Source organism: Gekko japonicus, unplaced genomic scaffold, assembly GCF_001447785.1.
Source record: "Gekko japonicus isolate JY-2015 unplaced genomic scaffold, Gekko_japonicus_V1.1 scaffold1859, whole genome shotgun sequence".
NCBI classification, from domain to species: Eukaryota; Metazoa; Chordata; class Lepidosauria; order Squamata; family Gekkonidae; genus Gekko; species Gekko japonicus.
Genome location: NW_015173192.1, coordinates 238,304 through 256,634, shown reverse-complemented (window position 1 = coordinate 256,634; position 18,331 = coordinate 238,304).

Genomic DNA, 18,331 nt, shown 5'->3' with positions numbered 1-18,331 from the left:
CAGGAAGACCTATTGAAAGAGATGGATGTAGCCTACAGGACTTACCCGGATTTTATAAAGAAAAATAAACTCCCAGGAGAAGCCTATTTAAAATTCACGAACCGATCTACCAGAGAACTGGTGTTAAAATCTACAATGGGAAAACCCTTAAAAATTAAGAATGAAGAGATAAAAATACTAAAAGACATTCCCTTTAAAGACAGAAAACGGAGGAAACTATACAGGATGCTTACTCTCACTCTGCAAAAAAAAGGGAGTATCATACAGATGGTTATTCCTGGAAGGACTGAGCTTCAACTATCTGGATAAAAAATACAAAATTGATTCTTTTCCAAAAGCAGAAAAAATTATGGACCAAATGTTCAACTCAAAATATAAGAAGAAAGAAAAGAACTCAAAACCAGATTAGGAGGAAGAAGAAGAAGAATCCTACTCACAGGATTCAAAAAGCACTACTTCCACATCACCAGAATCATCGGAATTGGAGAAAGGAGCAGCCACCTCCAAACTCAAGAAAATGAAGAAATGCAGGAAGAAAAGACTCTAGAACAAGAACAACTGAAAGGCAGAATTTGTGTTAAGCTATTAAATGCATATTCTTAAAGTAATACTGTAATGAACCAACCTGTATACCAAACTTGTAATATTAGGTTAATAAGCCTTATTTTTAGCTAATTAGATCGTGATATGTATTAGTTTTCCTTTCCCCAAATCCAATAGATGAAATAGTTTAGAATAGTAGCTTCCTTTCCCCATCAAGTAGTCTTTATGTATTAGTTTGTCCTCTTCCCATTTCCCATAGCTATAGTGTTAGGGTTTTCGTTTCTCTCCTCCTTCCAACTTTTAGTTGTAGTTTATGTAGTTTATAGAAAATGCAAATAAAAAATCCCCTTCTGGGGGCATTAAAAAAAAGGCTTCCGTTTGGCTTCTAGCAACTAAGACTCTCTTAATGTCAACGATGATGGTTAGGATTCTTATGCAGAAAAAACAGAAGTCCCGATGTTCCTGTGGCTGAGGCCCCGGTCACATGGGCAGGAAACTGCGGGGGAGAAGCGTGGCTGTTTGCCCTGGGGCAAACTACTGCGCAGTTACGCGATCAGACCTCCCGTGGAGGTCCTGTGGAGGTACCGTGGAGGTTCCATGGCAAGGGAGAGGTGCTGATCACAGGACAAGCCGGCACGCAATGAAGAAGCGCGCGCCGCAGCAAACTGTTTTTTTGTGTGTGTGTACACGACAAATGCGCATGCTCCGTTGGGTGCATGTGCGCATCCACAGAGACCTGGACAAAAAAAACACACCTTATTTGCAAGGGGACATGGGCGGGCGCCGGATGCCACCGGAAACACGATCAGATGCCCGCCCTTGCCCCACAGTTTCCGGAAACTAGTACCTCCAAGGTACTAGTTTTTTGCCACGCAGTTTCGGCTGGAAGCCTCGGTTGAGCCACGGGAGTGCTACGCTTCCCAGATGTGCTGGTGAGATCGTGCCCGGAAACTCCGCCTGTTTTCCGTCTCACTTGTGTGGCTTCTGTTCCGTGTGACCACAGCCTGAGATGTTAAAGCTTCAGACTCGATATGGAGAAGTGCCGATCCAGGCAACCCTTTGAGCCTTCCGACTGTTAAAGCTCTCTAAGCAGTTACAAGAAGAGCTTTCAGAGCCCTTGAAGGATTCTCCGTCTATTTACTACCAAGTTGTGCATCAGCAAATAACATTTGGACATCAGGATGGAAGCCTGCTGTGAACATTAAAAAAGTAGGAGAGCAAGCTACCTAGCCAATGGTACTCCTCAAAGAAATCATATTTCATATCTGCTAAGCAAATGATTTCTTTTTTCTGAAAGGGCAGTTCTTGAAACTGCCATCAAGCAGGAGCTATCTCTGTCATTGTACAGGGATTGTAACAGGTCAGGTTCAAGGATCTTAATTTTTGACATGACTTTTATTTTTGGTTTTGGAAACTCATTGCCTAGGATTGCCCCCTTTTTATCTATCTCTGTCTCCCTCCCTCCATTCTGTGAAACTGTGCTTGTGAGGATATCTGTATACTCTTCCACTCACGTTGAAATGGCTCCAGAAGGGTACTTCTGTTATTGTTAGTTATAATTTAGCACTTGTCAGGCTCCCTATGCATTTTACAGCTCACCTGCCATTGAGAGAAGAGGTTCCTCTTCTCTTGTTACTGTTGTGTATGCAGACCGCCACTAGGGGTCCGCAGCAAGACAGGAGTTTGGCTCCCCTGGACAATGGGAACATAGGATCCTAGTTCCCCCCAGCTCCAACCAATGGCCACTTTGGCGGGAGGTTCAAACCCTCCAATGGACTAGGGCTGTGCTGGGTGGGTGTGTATATAGTTGGCCTTGCAGGGCCGTTTTAGTTAGTCTTGTCTTGTGTTAAGTACAATAAACATGTGCAAGAACATGTCGTCGTCCGAGTCATCCATGCGGTGAACCCAGTACTTTTCAGTTACGTTAGTGGGGCCAAATGCCCTGGCTTCTCAAATGTCTGTGTGACGTCCCCTTATCTGGGGAGGCCTGGTTTCACTTTAAAGTGTTCTTTTTATTTTGTTCAACTGGGTAGGTTAGGCTGCCACCAGGAAATTTTAGGCTTTCCAAACCTTTATACTTTCTTTTGGCTATCACTGGATAGGTAGGTTGAGTTTTTAAAGTCTCATGAGGGTCTATGTGTTTCCTGAGAAATTATTTCTTTCAGAGCTGGCAGACTTAAATAAAAGAAGATTTATTGAAACAGTTCATAAATAAAAGTGTAGAACAATGTAACCAGTAATGTGAATAATTTTAACAATTTCGTTGTGTCTCACAAGATCTGCTCCCTTTCTGACAGGGATTTTTCAAGTAACTTTGTAACTCATTACTCAGGGTCATATACGTTTCCTATTTCACTCCAGCCTGTCACTCAGACTTTTTATATAACTTTTGTTTCCTTATACATTCAACTTTTCTTCATAAACAGAACTAACTCCTAAGCACCCACAAAACTGCTTCTCTCCCAGACTTCAGAACTAACTCTAACTAACTGTCTTAATCAACTGTCAAACCTCTAACTGTCACTCCTGAAGGACATACCCATTCATCCACTCAGAAACCCTTTCTAAAACCCCTCCCCCTCTCTGTCAATCACCAATCACACCACACTTGTCTCTTCAAGCACTCTAGTCCATCACACAGCCATGCAACCAAACTTTTAAAGAGACACACACACATATAAAACAAGGAATCATTACAGTCTGTTATTCTGTTTTTCTTGCTATGTAGAAGCGTTGTGTCTGAGGGGGGTTAGGCGACTACTAGTTTTGGTGGGAGGGATGCTCTGGGAGAGGTACGTGCTTAGTGGGGGGGGTAGTTCACTCTTAATTCTGGCGGGCAAATACCATGGGGGTGATTGGGTCCTGATCTTTAGTGACTTTACTTGAACACACTAACAATAGCTTGTGTCCAGTATGGTCTCAATAAAGTTAGCTTTCTTCAAAGTGACTGGTATTGAGAACTGATTTAACCAGGATCCTGACAACACAAACTACTGAGGTACACAATACTGTACAACACTGCACACACGGAAATATCCCTCCTCAGGGCTGGGGAAGGGGAGGGATCTCAGTGGGGCATTAGACTCTAGGAGTTCACCCTCCAAAGCAGACATTTCCGACAGTGATCAGTTGCATTTCAGGGAGATTTCCAGGCCCCACCTGGAGGTTGGCAACACTACTCCTAAGTCTGTGCCGCTGCTGTTTGAGGCCAAGGCAGGCTGGCTGTCAGGCAACTGGAGCCAGGGAGGGTAGCCCAGAAGGAGGGTGTTTGGGGCATCAGAGTATATTTAGGTGGCCCTGGCTATAAGCAGAGAGGCACTGGGAAACGGGGACAGAGCTCGAGACAGCAGGCGATGGAACAAGGAGGGCACAGCCAGCATTCAGACTGAAAAGCGGCTCCCCTCCTGTTTCCAACAGAATTTAACAAAAACATACGCAGGGCCTCAAGATGAGCTGAGCCCCATTTATGCCTTCAAACGGACCGGTGATAATTTCCCAAAATATCAATGCCCTGCAGCCTTTTCAACAGAAATGAAGGGCAAATTTCCTCACGCTGCATAGCAATTCTGTCATTTTCTGTCACCCTGGAAGCCACAAGACTGATAATAATAAAACTCTCCATATAATTATACACATTAGTTTATATATTTTCCAGGATGTTAAATACCACTGGATCGTCTTGTAGTGTGTCTGTGGCAGTGAAATGCGGCAGAGCCAGGTAGGAGCAAGGCCGTAGCCAGTGTGTGTGTATGTGTGTGTGTGGGGGCTTTAGAGGCCCAGCAAGAAATGGGAGATGGGGGCAGGGAGGGCGAATGGCAGCCCTGTGCTCCACTGAGCTCTGGCGGAGGGATGGGAAGTGCCAGCAAAGGTTCACCTGCTGGCGGAGGGCGCCTGGCAGCCATACTGGTTGGGCTGGCAAGAACAGGAAGGTTGAACACACATGAACTTCTACTGAATCAGACCACTGGTCCATCAGCGTTCAGTATTGTCTACTCAGACAGGCAGCAGATCTCCAGGGTCTCGTGCAAAGGTCTTTCATATCACCTAATGCCTGGTCCTTTTTACTGGAGATGCCAGGGATTGAATCTGTGGCCTTCTGCATGCCAAGCAGAGGCTCTACTATTGAGCCACACCCCCTCCCAAAGGTTGATTAGAACGCCTCAGTATTTGTCTGTCTGTGTTTGAGAAAGAGCCATTTCAGTCTTTTTCATTCACCTTTCCTATTAGCCTTTCCATCTTAGTAAAGCAGCTTTCCCTCAGCAGCCACTCCACTCCAGATGGGGAGGAGAAATTATAATTGTCCCGTTGGCTTCCACTAAAAAGTGGGTTGTAGACCACATCAAGCCTGAACTCTCCCTAAAAGCCAAAGTGGCCAAACTGAGGCTATGGTACTTTGGCCACATCATGAGAAGACTCACTGGAAAAGGCAATGCTAGGAAAAGCTGAAGGCAGAAGGAAAAGAGGAAGACCCAACATCAACATGAGATGGATGGACTCCATCAAGGAAGCCATGAGGGCCCTCCATCTGCAAGACCTGGGCAAGGCTGTTAACGATGGGATGTATCGAGGGAGACAAGTGTGCTGTGATTGGTGGATGACAGAGTGTGGGAGGAGTTGTTGGGAGTGAATGGGTGTGTGTCAAATAAGTCAGTTATGAAAGTCAGTTAGAGTCAGCAGTTGGCGTTTTGAGAGTGAGTCAGAGTCAGTGAGAGTTCTTCAGTGAGTGATGACAGAGTGCTGTGCGGAAACATAAAGTGTTCAGAATATATGCCTATTGAAAGAGAGATCCTTGTCAGAGAAGGATCTTGTGATCAAAAGACTGTGTATGATACCCTGCCAGTTTATTTTTCCAGTTTCTCTTCCCCATAACAGTTACAGTTAATCAGCAACTCATTTTTGTTCCAAAATTCAATAAATCATATTTTGTTTGAGTTTAACCCAGAATTCAGTTCAATCCTTCCTCAGGGCCACAGAGACCTCTGAAAAACCCAGACTCTAGGTCACTTTACCAACAGCTAATGAGAGAAGATTTGGAATTTGTTTATATTCCCGGTGGCAGCAGAAACTACCCTGTTTGTGAACACAAAGTATAATTTAAAGTGAAAACCAGTCCTCCCCAAATAAGAGGATGCCACACTCCTGTCAGTGTTAAAGAAAATTCCCAACTTACTGAAACAGGGAGAAATAAAGACTCTAAAGAGTTCAAGGGAGTGCTTTCACATGCAGAGCTTGCACAAAAATCCAGAGGAAACCCAGAGTTTGCAAATGATGTTTTGGATAATGACATGCAGTACAGGGAGGAAGAGAATATATATTAAGTGAAAAATTCTGGGAGAAAGAAAACTCTGAGAGAAACATGGCAGAGTTTCTAGGATTAAAGAAAGAGGCTCTGATCCAAAAGTGTAAAGACTTAAATTTACCTCATGAAGGGAAAAGTGTAGAAAAGCTGAGAGTTATACTGATTCAAAGCACTGTAGGAAGTTAGTAAAGCCACAATTGAGGGGACATATAACCCCAGTCCAGAATATTTACAGTATTTACAAGAGAAACTGAGGGTTGATACAGAACTTAAAAGTAGAGAAATGGAAAAGTGGAAAGTTGAAGCCGGATTTAGAGATAAGGAAATACAATTAGAAGCAGAAACTACCCTGTTTGTGAACACAAAGTATAATTTAAAGTGAAAACCAGTCCTCCCCAAATAAGAGTGTTGACGCTACTGCCCACCACCACTACCACTGTCACCAATCCGCGTGGTTGGGGGTTGGCCCATCAGGAGATCGAGTCACAGCAGCGTGGGAGGCCGAAGTATCGCTAAAGCGGGGCCCCAGTATTACATCTGTTTACACGCCACCTCAAACTCAATAAAGAATAACCATGTTGTTTTGTATATTCGTTTCATGTCTTTGTGCCTCTGTGTACATTGCCCAGAGCCTGGCACAAGCTGGGATAGGACAATTAATAAATCTAATTATTAGAAATAATAATAATAATAATAATAATAATAATAATAATAATAATAATAATAATAATAATAAGATGATGATGATGATGATGATGATGATGATGATGATGATGATTTGAAGGTCATTAATTCACAGGGTCACCATACATCAAACACAACTTGATGGCACATAACACCCCACCACCACTGGTTTCACTCCCTCTGCTCACCTATCCTCTGCATTCTTCAAAATATGTGTGGACCATCACACCTGTTGATAGGAGTACCCTTCATTTTCCCCTGGAATCACGTGATTCCTTTTGAGGCAACAGACATTATACCATGGAAGAGGCAGAATTTGCTGGCATAATCATACCTCGCCCCAGATCCATGCAGTCAAAATCTGCGTGTGGCTCCAGAGCCATAGTCTAACTTCTCCCTCTCAGTCCCCCAAGAGAAAAGAACAATTGCATTTCCTACCGAGCACTTAGAAGGTTGCTGGTTGGGAAAGGATTCGGCTGCCACCGAAAGAAAGGATGTCAGAGGAGGTAGGAATGCCAACCTCCAAGTAGGGGCTGGAGATCTCCATGAATTAGAATTGATCACCATGTTGGAGATCTTAGCCTCAGTGTTCAGAGGGGGCTACCAAAGAGCGGGGGGGGGGGCAGGCATGGGAGACAGACCCTCCATCTTGGCACCATGAGAGCAGGACACACGTCTTGCATCTCTGGACTTCCAGATGGTTAGATTGGATTAGATTAGTTTAGGTTAGATTAGATACGCTCTCTCTCATCTTTTCTATGTAGAGAATGGAGTTCTTTATAATAAAGCTCCTTGTTAGTTTGAATCTGAAGAAGGCTCCATGTACCTTTTGTTTCATACTTACACACATGCCGCCTGTGCTGGTCTTACAGCCTAGTATACTCTGCTAAATTCCACAAACACATTGGAATAATTTCCCAACACTCCAGGCAACAGAGATCAGTTCCCAAGGGGGAAAAATGGCTGCTTTGGAGGGCGGACTCCATGGCAGAAGTCTCTCCCGTCCAAGAAACCCCGCCCTCCCCAGGCCCCCCCCTTCATCTCTAGGTGTTTTTCCAACCCAGAGGTGGTAGCCCCCGGGGAAGCCTGGAATGAACTTCTGTTGCAGAGAGAAAGGGCTCAGTCCTCCTCCTGGAAACAGACGCCTGAGTGGATTCCCATTCCAGAAAATGAGATTGTTGATGGGCTGGGGAGGCACACAGTTGGGGAACCACATTGCACTTTGGAGGGGTCGTGGATAGGGTGGTTGCCAGGTCCCCCCCCCGGCCAACAGTTGGCAGGTTGATCCAAGCTGGGAAACTCCTGGAGATTTGGGGGTGGAGCCTGGGGGAGGACAGGGACCTCGGTGGGGTACTGTGCCATAGAGCCCGCCCTCCAAAGCATCCATTTTCTCCAGGGGAAATGACCTCTGTAGTCTGGAGATGAGTTGTAATTCCGGGGATCCCCAGGTCTCACCTGGAGGTTGGTGTCCCTAGTTGAGGAGCTAGCCCGGTATGTGTGTGTGTGTGTGTGTGTGTGTGTCTCCTAACTGTCCTCCATGCTGGCAGGAAAAGGGCCATGCCTCTTTTCTAGAAAGACAGGGCTGGAGCTCAGGCCCCTGTGTAAATAATGTCAGATAATGGCCCTTTTTTGTTTGGTTTTTTTAGTGGCGATGGAAGACACTGGCTGTGAGCCATAGATGGAGAGCCAAAAGGGTTGAGTCCCTGTCAGGTGGTGCCCAACTGTCATAAAGTCCCTGAGACGCAAAAGGAAAAGAGAAACTCAGTGGAGATATTAGTGTGATTGAGAGGAGGAGCAGACAGACAAGAGATGCCTTGACAGATACGGTGATGGAAGAAATCCCAGGTGATGCTGGGCTGGGAAGAAGTGTGTGTGTGTGTGTGGGGGGGAGATGCTCTTTGTCAGCTGAGAGGGATGACTGCCCGTGAGCCCTTTGATGAGCCTCTTGATGGGAAGGCCCAGATCTGGCAGGTTTGAGCCCCAAGACTTGGCAGACAGATTGGCTGATTGCCCTGGAACACACGGGGGGGGGGTCTGAAAAGGGGGAGCTGTTCTTGTGTCGGGGGAGAGAGAGACTCTGGGGATAAACCACAGGGTCTGTGGCATTTGGCTGTGTGCTTTATCATGAAGGATGACAGAGGACAACAATGCTAAATAGGGTTGCAGACACACCAGGGGTGGGGTCATCCTGCAACTGCCAGAGATCAGGTGTAACATGGGTTGTGGGTATTTTACTTAGCAACTGGCTTTGGGTTTATTTTACGTAGCGCGTCTGGATTCTGTCCTTTGCAATTGCCTGAGCTGGTGCCTTGTAGTCTGCACAAGTCCTTACCCACCTGCCTGGCCACTTGGCATGCTGCTGAGTGACAACCCTGCGAAACTGGCTTCAGGCAACCCATGTGAGAAAGCTCAAGGGGCTGGACTTGACCCAACGTGGTGGCAGCGAGGTGTTACCGTATGTGGCCTGTCTCGTTGGGAGAAATTAGCTATGAGACAGAGGAGGCCAAAAGGGTACAAGGAATCGCACACCTATTTATACCAAGGTCCAGTTCAGATTTAAAGAGCGTTCAATAGTTTTATTAAAGAATTTCCCTGATTACAGTCATACTAAGCAGTCAAGAAAGAGCACGCAGTTCAGAGGTGATGATAGCGAGGTTTAGGAGCAATTATGGGGGCTACACTACCTGTCCAGATGTGCAGAAGTCCATGAAGAGAATGGTTCAAATGGCCAGCATCCTACACTATGGAGAAGGAGGCCCAAATAAGAGACTTTGAGGGTGTACTCAATAATAGGCACCCTCAGAATGCACACCGAGGCGGGGCATCTTCTCTATTTTTATAGGAATTCTGGGGGCGGCCTCCTGGGCCAGAACTTGATGGGATTAATGTCCGTTGATGGTCCTACTGGAGCTGGCTGAATGGGTTTGATGACCATTGATGGTTCTACTGGGGTTGATAGAATGGGTTCCTAGGCTTAGACAAAAAGGGGAAAGTGGGTCCCTGATGAGTGTCAGGAAGGATCATTAATAATTTTAATGTTTGATTAGTTTATCTCGGTATCCTGAGGGAGGGGGCAGGAAGGACAGGTGTTGAGACAAAGGATTTCCACATAGACGTAGGTGTCACACAAAGAGGGGCAAGTGGGTGCGTGGAGACAGAGAAAGGTTTGCCAGGAGGCTACTGAAAAGCTATGAAAATGCAGATACTTTACCTGGTGGAACTCGCAATTGTTTCATATACATTCCTTTGCTGGGTGGAGAGGAGAGGAGAGGAGAGGAGAGAAGAGGAGGAGTTTGGATTTATACCCCGCCCTTCACTTGGAGTCTCAGAGCAGCTTACAAACACTTCCCCTCCCCACAACAGACACCCTGTAAGGTAGGTGGGACTGAGAGAGCTCTGACAGAAACTGACAGAAACTGCTCTTTCAAGGACAGCTCTGACAGAACTATGGCTTGCCCAAGGTCATCCAGCAGGTGCACAACCACTACACCAAACTGGCTCTCTGGGTGGGGGGAGTGGAGATTGCCTCAAGGGCTGTCTTGTGCAACCTGAAATTGCAACCCTTTTGCAGAGCTCGAATGCCCTCTTTGGCCTGAGTTTGATGGAAGACACTGGCTGTGAGCCATAGATGGAGAGCCAAAAGGGTTGAGTCCCTGTCAGGTGGTGCCCAACTGTCATAAAGTCCCTGAGACGCAAAAGGAAAAGAGAAACTCAGTGGAGATATTAGTGTGATTGAGAGGAGGAGCAGACAGACAAGAGATGCCTTGACAGATACGGTGATGGAAGAAATCCCAGGTGATGCTGGGCTGGGAAGAAGTGTGTGTGTGTGTGTGGGGGGGAGATGCTCTTTGTCAGCTGAGAGGGATGACTGCCCGTGAGCCCTTTGATGAGCCTCTTGATGGGAAGGCCCAGATCTGGCAGGTTTGAGCCCCAAGACTTGGCAGACAGATTGGCTGATTGCCCTGGAACACACGGGGGGGGGGTCTGAAAAGGGGGAGCTGTTCTTGTGTCGGGGGAGAGAGAGACTCTGGGGATAAACCACAGGGTCTGTGGCATTTGGCTGTGTGCTTTATCATGAAGGATGACAGAGGACAACAATGCTAAATAGGGTTGCAGACACACCAGGGGTGGGGTCATCCTGCAACTGCCAGAGATCAGGTGTAACATGGGTTGTGGGTATTTTACTTAGCAACTGGCTTTGGGTTTATTTTACGTAGCGCGTCTGGATTCTGTCCTTTGCAATTGCCTGAGCTGGTGCCTTGTAGTCTGCACAAGTCCTTACCCACCTGCCTGGCCACTTGGCATGCTGCTGAGTGACAACCCTGCGAAACTGGCTTCAGGCAACCCATGTGAGAAAGCTCAAGGGGCTGGACTTGACCCAACGTGGTGGCAGCGAGGTGTTACCGTATGTGGCCTGTCTCGTTGGGAGAAATTAGCTATGAGACAGAGGAGGCCAAAAGGGTACAAGGAATCGCACACCTATTTATACCAAGGTCCAGTTCAGATTTAAAGAGCGTTCAATAGTTTTATTAAAGAATTTCCCTGATTACAGTCATACTAAGCAGTCAAGAAAGAGCACGCAGTTCAGAGGTGATGATAGCGAGGTTTAGGAGCAATTATGGGGGCTACACTACCTGTCCAGATGTGCAGAAGTCCATGAAGAGAATGGTTCAAATGGCCAGCATCCTACACTATGGAGAAGGAGGCCCAAATAAGAGACTTTGAGGGTGTACTCAATAATAGGCACCCTCAGAATGCACACCGAGGCGGGGCATCTTCTCTATTTTTATAGGAATTCTGGGGGCGGCCTCCTGGGCCAGAACTTGATGGGATTAATGTCCGTTGATGGTCCTACTGGAGCTGGCTGAATGGGTTTGATGACCATTGATGGTTCTACTGGGGTTGATAGAATGGGTTCCTAGGCTTAGACAAAAAGGGGAAAGTGGGTCCCTGATGAGTGTCAGGAAGGATCATTAATAATTTTAATGTTTGATTAGTTTATCTCGGTATCCTGAGGGAGGGGGCAGGAAGGACAGGTGTTGAGACAAAGGATTTCCACATAGACGTAGGTGTCACACAAAGAGGGGCAAGTGGGTGCGTGGAGACAGAGAAAGGTTTGCCAGGAGGCTACTGAAAAGCTATGAAAATGCAGATACTTTACCTGGTGGAACTCGCAATTGTTTCATATACATTCCTTTGCTGGGTGGAGAGGAGAGGAGAGGAGAGGAGAGGAGGAGTTTGGATTTATACCCCGCCCTTCACTTGGAGTCTCAGAGCAGCTTACAAACACTTCCCCTCCCCACAACAGACACCCTGTAAGGTAGGTGGGACTGAGAGAGCTCTGACAGAAACTGACAGAAACTGCTCTTTCAAGGACAGCTCTGACAGAACTATGGCTTGCCCAAGGTCATCCAGCAGGTGCACAACCACTACACCAAACTGGCTCTCTGGGTGGGGGGAGTGGAGATTGCCTCAAGGGCTGTCTTGTGCAACCTGAAATTGCAACCCTTTTGCAGAGCTCGAATGCCCTCTTTGGCCTGAGTTTGTGGGTCTCTGGTTCAGGTCAAAAGTGGGGTGCCCTTGGGCTACAATTGAGCTAGTCTTGCCCTACAGCATAACAGAGACCACAACTATTACACAGCTGGCAAAGATGTTTCTCTTATTACTCCTTCCCTCCCTCCCTGCTCTGTGCTCTTTGTACATGCTCTTGGGTACCCCATATCCAGAATCCTGGACTTGAAATACTCTCCCACAGCAGCTTTTTCCTCCCCCCGATGGGGCAATCATTTGTTTTTGCATAGAAGGAACTGTGAATTACTTTGGCTTTCTGGAGTGGCACAAATAGGGTAGCTGATTCGGAATTACAAGGACTTTGCAGTGCCAGATCCAAGAGATATAATATTTGTCTCCCTGCCTGAAGATGGAATGACTGTCTTCTTTAATGACTCTGACCTATGTAACAGTGATTAATTAACTGATGCACTGTGAGTGTGCCGAATCGAGGCTTTTATATCTGGAATCCTTGTGTGACTTCTGCCTGACTTTGTGTGACGTCTGCCTGATTTTTTGACTTTTGCCTGACTTCTGACATTCTGATCCCTTTGGACTGATTCTTTAGACTTTTTTGGATCCCAATTGTTTGGTCATTCTCTGACTTATAGTTTGTGCTATGGTATTTATATTCCTTGTATATGTGATTATGTTATGTTGCGTAATTCTTTATTGAATTATATATTTTCATGACCTTTACCTACATAATCATTCTTAGTTATATTCTTGCATTTTATTACAGTGTATTTGTTATTTTTGTGTTTGTATACACACTGTAATCCTTCTTGTGTATTCTCAGGGCTCTAGAGAGGCAACATAAAAGTCCAAGGAAGGGAGGGAGGGAGGGAGGGAGGGAGGGAGGAAGGAAGGAAGGAAGGAAGGAAGGAAGGAAGGAAGGAAGGAAGGAAGGAAGGAAGGAAGGCCTTTTCTTTGGAGTCACTGATCTGAGACCCCCTGTGCCCTCATAAGCTATTCAGAAATAACAGTGACCCCATGTTATCCTCACAACAGTCTTGTGAGGTAGGTCACACTGATAATGATTTTCGTGATGCAGCCCACGTCTGAGGAACTGAGAAGACTCTATGGGCTAAGTCTGGCAATCCACCAACAGTGCATCCACCCAGTGCATTATCACTTGTGGTGACCTCTTTCAGAATTGTGTCCTGCTACTGGTTTTGTTCATGACTGAGCTAGGCCTTATGCAGCTCGTGATCCCAAGTTCAGAAAGCTAAACAGGATGGCACTGGGGGCTTCCTAGCCAGATACTGCAAACATGGGTGTGGGGAAGGGGCTTGACAGGCTACAATACATGGTTGGCGGGCCATGTTTGGCTTGTGGTGAGCCACAATGTGTCACGGTGCCATCTCTTGCTGCTCCAAATGGTAATGAAAGAATTTTTTTAAAAAATTCTGGCATCATGTGCACAATTACGTCACTTCTGGGGAAAATCTGTAAGTAATTGAGGGTAGCTCTAGGAATTGTTGGAAACTCTGTGGTTTTACCATAGAGTTTCTGATGATTCCTAGTGCTACCCTCTAACATTTACGGTTTCCCTGCAGAAGTGATGTAGTCACACCCATGATGCCACCACCCCAACCCTCCTGCCAGTTGTCCAGGTTGTCCAGGCCTTCTTAGATGGTGAATGTCTTTGAAGTACTGTTTATTGCATATGAGCCTCCATACTGGGTCAGATCTATGCCATTCTGTTTACTGGGACGGATAGGACCATTACGGTCTGCCATCCTCTGGTGCAAAAAACTTAATGTCCTGTGGGTATAATCCACCACAAAGGTGTGGACTATTCAGATATAATGAACTCTGCTTTTAAATTGCATTTCTGAATTAAAATATGTTCATTTCTAACCCAGTTTTTGTTCCCAAAGCAAACTGTAGATGGCGCTGTTGCATCAGGGGAAATGTTTGTTCCTGAGAACTCTATTAAGTGGGGTGGAATCAAGAAAATCCACTTGCTTGTCTGCAGCATAGGAAGCCAGAGGTCGAGGCTCTTACAAGCTTTTACTGGGGTTAATTTTCTTCTGCTTATCATCCTGTGAACTTGTCTGCAGCGTTTATGGCACTGCATTTGAAGCTGACCTTAGTTGTCTGCATTTGTAATGCACAATTCATTAGAAAGCCAGCCCTAATCGAAAGGGGTGGGGTGCATCTGTTGGATAAAAAACTCTGCAACAGCTGCTTTAGGGGAAGACCCTAAAATTGCAAATGAATTGATTTTCTGAGGTTTGAAGAAATCATCACTGTTTAACATCCATTGCTGAGAACAGTAATGGATTTTGCTGTTCAGTGATAGCTGCTGATTCCATAAACTTTCCCAGCACAAGGAACATCCACCCTCAGTGTTCTCTGTCCAAGTGCCCTGATAACCGAGCACTCTTCATTTTTCTACAGAACCAGAGTATTGATCCATTGAGGTCAGTATTCTCCGGATGCCACCTGGAGGGTCCCGCCTGGAGATCTCTCGGAATTACAGCTCATCTCCAGACTACAGAGATCAGTTTCCTTGGAGAAAATGGATGGTTTGGAGGGTGGACTCTATGGCAGGGGTGTCAAACATGTGGCCTGGGGGCCGGATCAGGCCCCCGGAGGGCTTCTGTCAGGCCTGCTGTGGAACTGGCTGTCTTCTGCTTCTGTTTCTGCTTCCAGTTCTGCTGCGTCATTGTAGGTTTGCAGCTTACAGATACACACCTGAACAACATACTCAGGATTGCAACAGCACAGACATTTTGATGCGATAATTCAGAGCAAGAGGTGTCAGTTATCAGACACGGTTACATAAACAAAATATTTCAAGAGTGCTGATATTTTAAGCATATTTTTATTTTAAGTAAAAAAACCACCCTTTGTGTTTGTGTCCTTTATAAAGTTTATATCTGGCATGACATTTTATGGCACACATGGCCCGACTCAACAAGATCTCATTTATGTCAGATCCGGCCCTCATAACAAATGAGTTTGACACCCCTGCTCTATGGTATCACACCCCACTGAGGTTCCCCTGTCCTCCCCAGGAGTTCCTCATAAGAACATAAGAGACGCCAATGTTGGATCAGGTCAAAGGCCCATCTAGTCCAACACTCTGGGTCACACTATGGCCCAAAACAGCTCCTCAACCTGGAGCTGGTAACCCTACCCCCCATCCCCTGCTGAGAGGGGGGGGGTCAGCTTTCACAATAATAATTTGAATTTGGCTTTCAAACTTTTACCTTCAAAATCTGAACAGCAAAGCTGGTCATTTTTTTTAAAAAAAATCCAAATATCGGCAGAGTTTCCTCTAGAGGGGCACATGGCCCCTGATTGTGTGGGCGGAATATGTTGTGGCACATTCCAGATGTTCACTCCTGCACTTCCCAAGTATACTGTGCACAGATATCTGGATCTGACCTCAGGAAAGAATGGACAAGGAAAGAATGGACAAGGCCACTGGGAACGGGGAACGCTTTGGTGCCACAGAAGAGAGCCGCCAGGCTGGTGGGTTCCAGGGGCTGTTTGCTGTCTGCAGAATGGAGGGGCTGCCACACACGCCTTGGAGGCTCCAGCAGCTTGGGAGCTTGTTCTGCCATGTTGTTACAGAACAGTATCAAGACTGAGAAACTCGGAGAGTCACCTGTAGGGACTCTCGTTGGCAGTTGGATGGATGCTTAATGGCTGCTCTATAACTCTGAAGGCATCCTCTAAAGTTCACAGCATGAAAATGGGGGCTCGATGGGGGAATTCCCAGGACCAATCAAAGACGTCTTCACCGTTGCATGGAAGTCGCAGCTCAACACGATTAGGCATCTGTCAGGCTCTCTCTCTCCTCTTTCATTTCAGGGGTTGCCCGACTGACTGCAGTCCCTTGTAGTCAGTGTGTATGTAAAGTGCCGTCAAGTCACAGCTGATTTATGGTGATCCCTCATGGGGTTTTCAAGGCAAGAAACGTTCAGAGGTGGTTCGCCATTGCCTGCCTCTGCGTAGCAACCCTGGACTTTCTTGGTGGCCTCCCATCCAAGTACTAACCAGGGCTGACCCTGCTTAGCTTCTGAGACCAGATGAGACAGGGCTAGTCTGGGTCATCCAGGTCAGGGCAAAAGTCATACAGAGGTGGTTGGCCATTGCTTACCTCTGCATAGTGGCCTGGACGTCTGTGATGGTCTCCCGTCTAAGTACTGGCCATGGCTGACCCTGCGTAGCTTCCAAGATCTGATGTAAGAGAGTCCAATTAAAGCTACAGAACTACTGGAGAGCCAAGGTAGGCCACATGTTCTGACCCCTTGCATATAGTATTGAGGACAAATGGTGAATGGAGTAGAACTATTTTAAATACATGGATCTGCCTTCTTTAAAACAATGCCTCATGTGGGGCAAAGGAGGGCCAACGCTGACTTGCAATGCATATAAGAACAAAGGAAATGTAATGTATCAAGATGGCTACAGCCACATGGGCCAGGCAGACCTTCAGACCATCGATCTGAGAACAATAGCCAGCTCAGATCCTAGCATGGACCAATAGGGTCGTGCGGATCCGAAACATGGACCTATCGCAACTCGGGACTTGTAAATAGAATGAATCACGGGTAGTGGGGGTGTGTGTTGGGTGCGAGCGGAAAACCGAATGTAAGCTGGCCCTGGCCCGGCTAGTTTATCTTTCATTTTCCGATGTAATCAATAAACTCGAGCTGATTTCACCATGCTACGCCTGGAACTCCAATACTTTTCAGGAAACATATTCAAAATAAATTGTGGCTGGAAATGGATTCACGGCTAGGGCAGATCTTTCAGTGCAGGGGTGATCAAGTCTTAATTAATAAGGGCCAAATTGCATGATACTTTTTGGGCAAGTCACTTCTTGGCAAGTTGCTTCCTCCACAACCACACAGCAGCTGCAGGAGCCCAATTTGAGTAGCAGTAAAGGCAGGGTGTGTGTGTGTGTGTGTGTGTGTGTGTGTGTGGAGGCGGGACTCCTGCTCCTCCCCCCACCGTTTTTTATTTCGTCTTTACACATAATTCCAATGGTGTCAGTTTTTCCAGGCAGACATGATGAATTTTATACTTCTCCTTTCAGAGTGTTCTAATGGAACCATCTATAAGGCGGCCAAATTTTGCACTATAGCACGTGCAATGAGGAAGCAGTTAGTAAAGTTTTTTTTAAATTAACTATGTCTGAACTACTGAAACCAGCCTATTATGTGGCCTTGAAATTTCATGGTATGTATATGTGCTAATGCTTGTGTCTGTCAATCTTGGCTGACCTATGATTGTAACAAATAAAGATTGATTGATTGATTATTGTCTGGGTGATCAGAAATTCAGTCTGTGCAATTCTTTCCTGGCATACATGCTTGCTTTCAGGATAAGAAGGGCAAACTTACCCTTTTCTCAGAATCTCGTTAAACAGCCAGAGTATTCACTTATTCCTTATTTGTTTATACAGCTCAGAAGACATATTCTTCATTCTTGGGAACAGGCATGTGTCAAACCTTACTTTGCTTTGCTTGCTCAGTTTGCCATGTTTGCTGGGGGGGAGGTTGTTGTTGAGTGTTGTTGAGAGTAACTTGGTCTGACAGCATGCCAGCCTCCAGGTGGGACCTGGAGATCCCCCGGATTCTAACCCTAACCCATCTGGATTGGAACTGATGCTTGTAAAAATCCTTAGATTAGAGACTTAGCTTTATTATTTTTTTATTCTCACTGTTAACTGCTCTTTTGTTGTATATTCTTGCACAATCTTTAAATAAAACACTTTAATTATATTCTGTGGTGTTCTTGAATTCTGTGGCTTCAACGTGAGTCCAGTACTACTGAAGTAACTTGTTTTGTGAAACTCACCTTGTAAATGTACAGCCTTGCAAGGCTGACTTTCTTGATCATAGTCCCAGGAGGTTTAGAGGTTGGGCCCCTTGGTCTCTGGCTGCTGGGGTAGCTAAGGAGGCTGGTGGCAGTGCTACCCGGGTGTGCGTGGTTGACTTGCACTTCAGCACTTTGGTTTTCTTTTCCAGCCTGTGTTCCTTTAATAATTGGACCTTGGTCTTCAGGGTCCTTTGATACACCTGGAACTGGCACCGATGTGGGCCTTGTTTGTTTCTTTGGTTGGTTTATATCCTGCCCACCCCACAAGCGGGCTTAGGGTGGGTGACAGCAAGAGACTTTACAGAACCATTAAAACAAATTATCACAACAAATTGCTTAAAGATGGCAAAATTATACATTAATTTATAGGGTTCCAGCAGTGCTAAATAGTTGACAAAACAAAGAGTCACA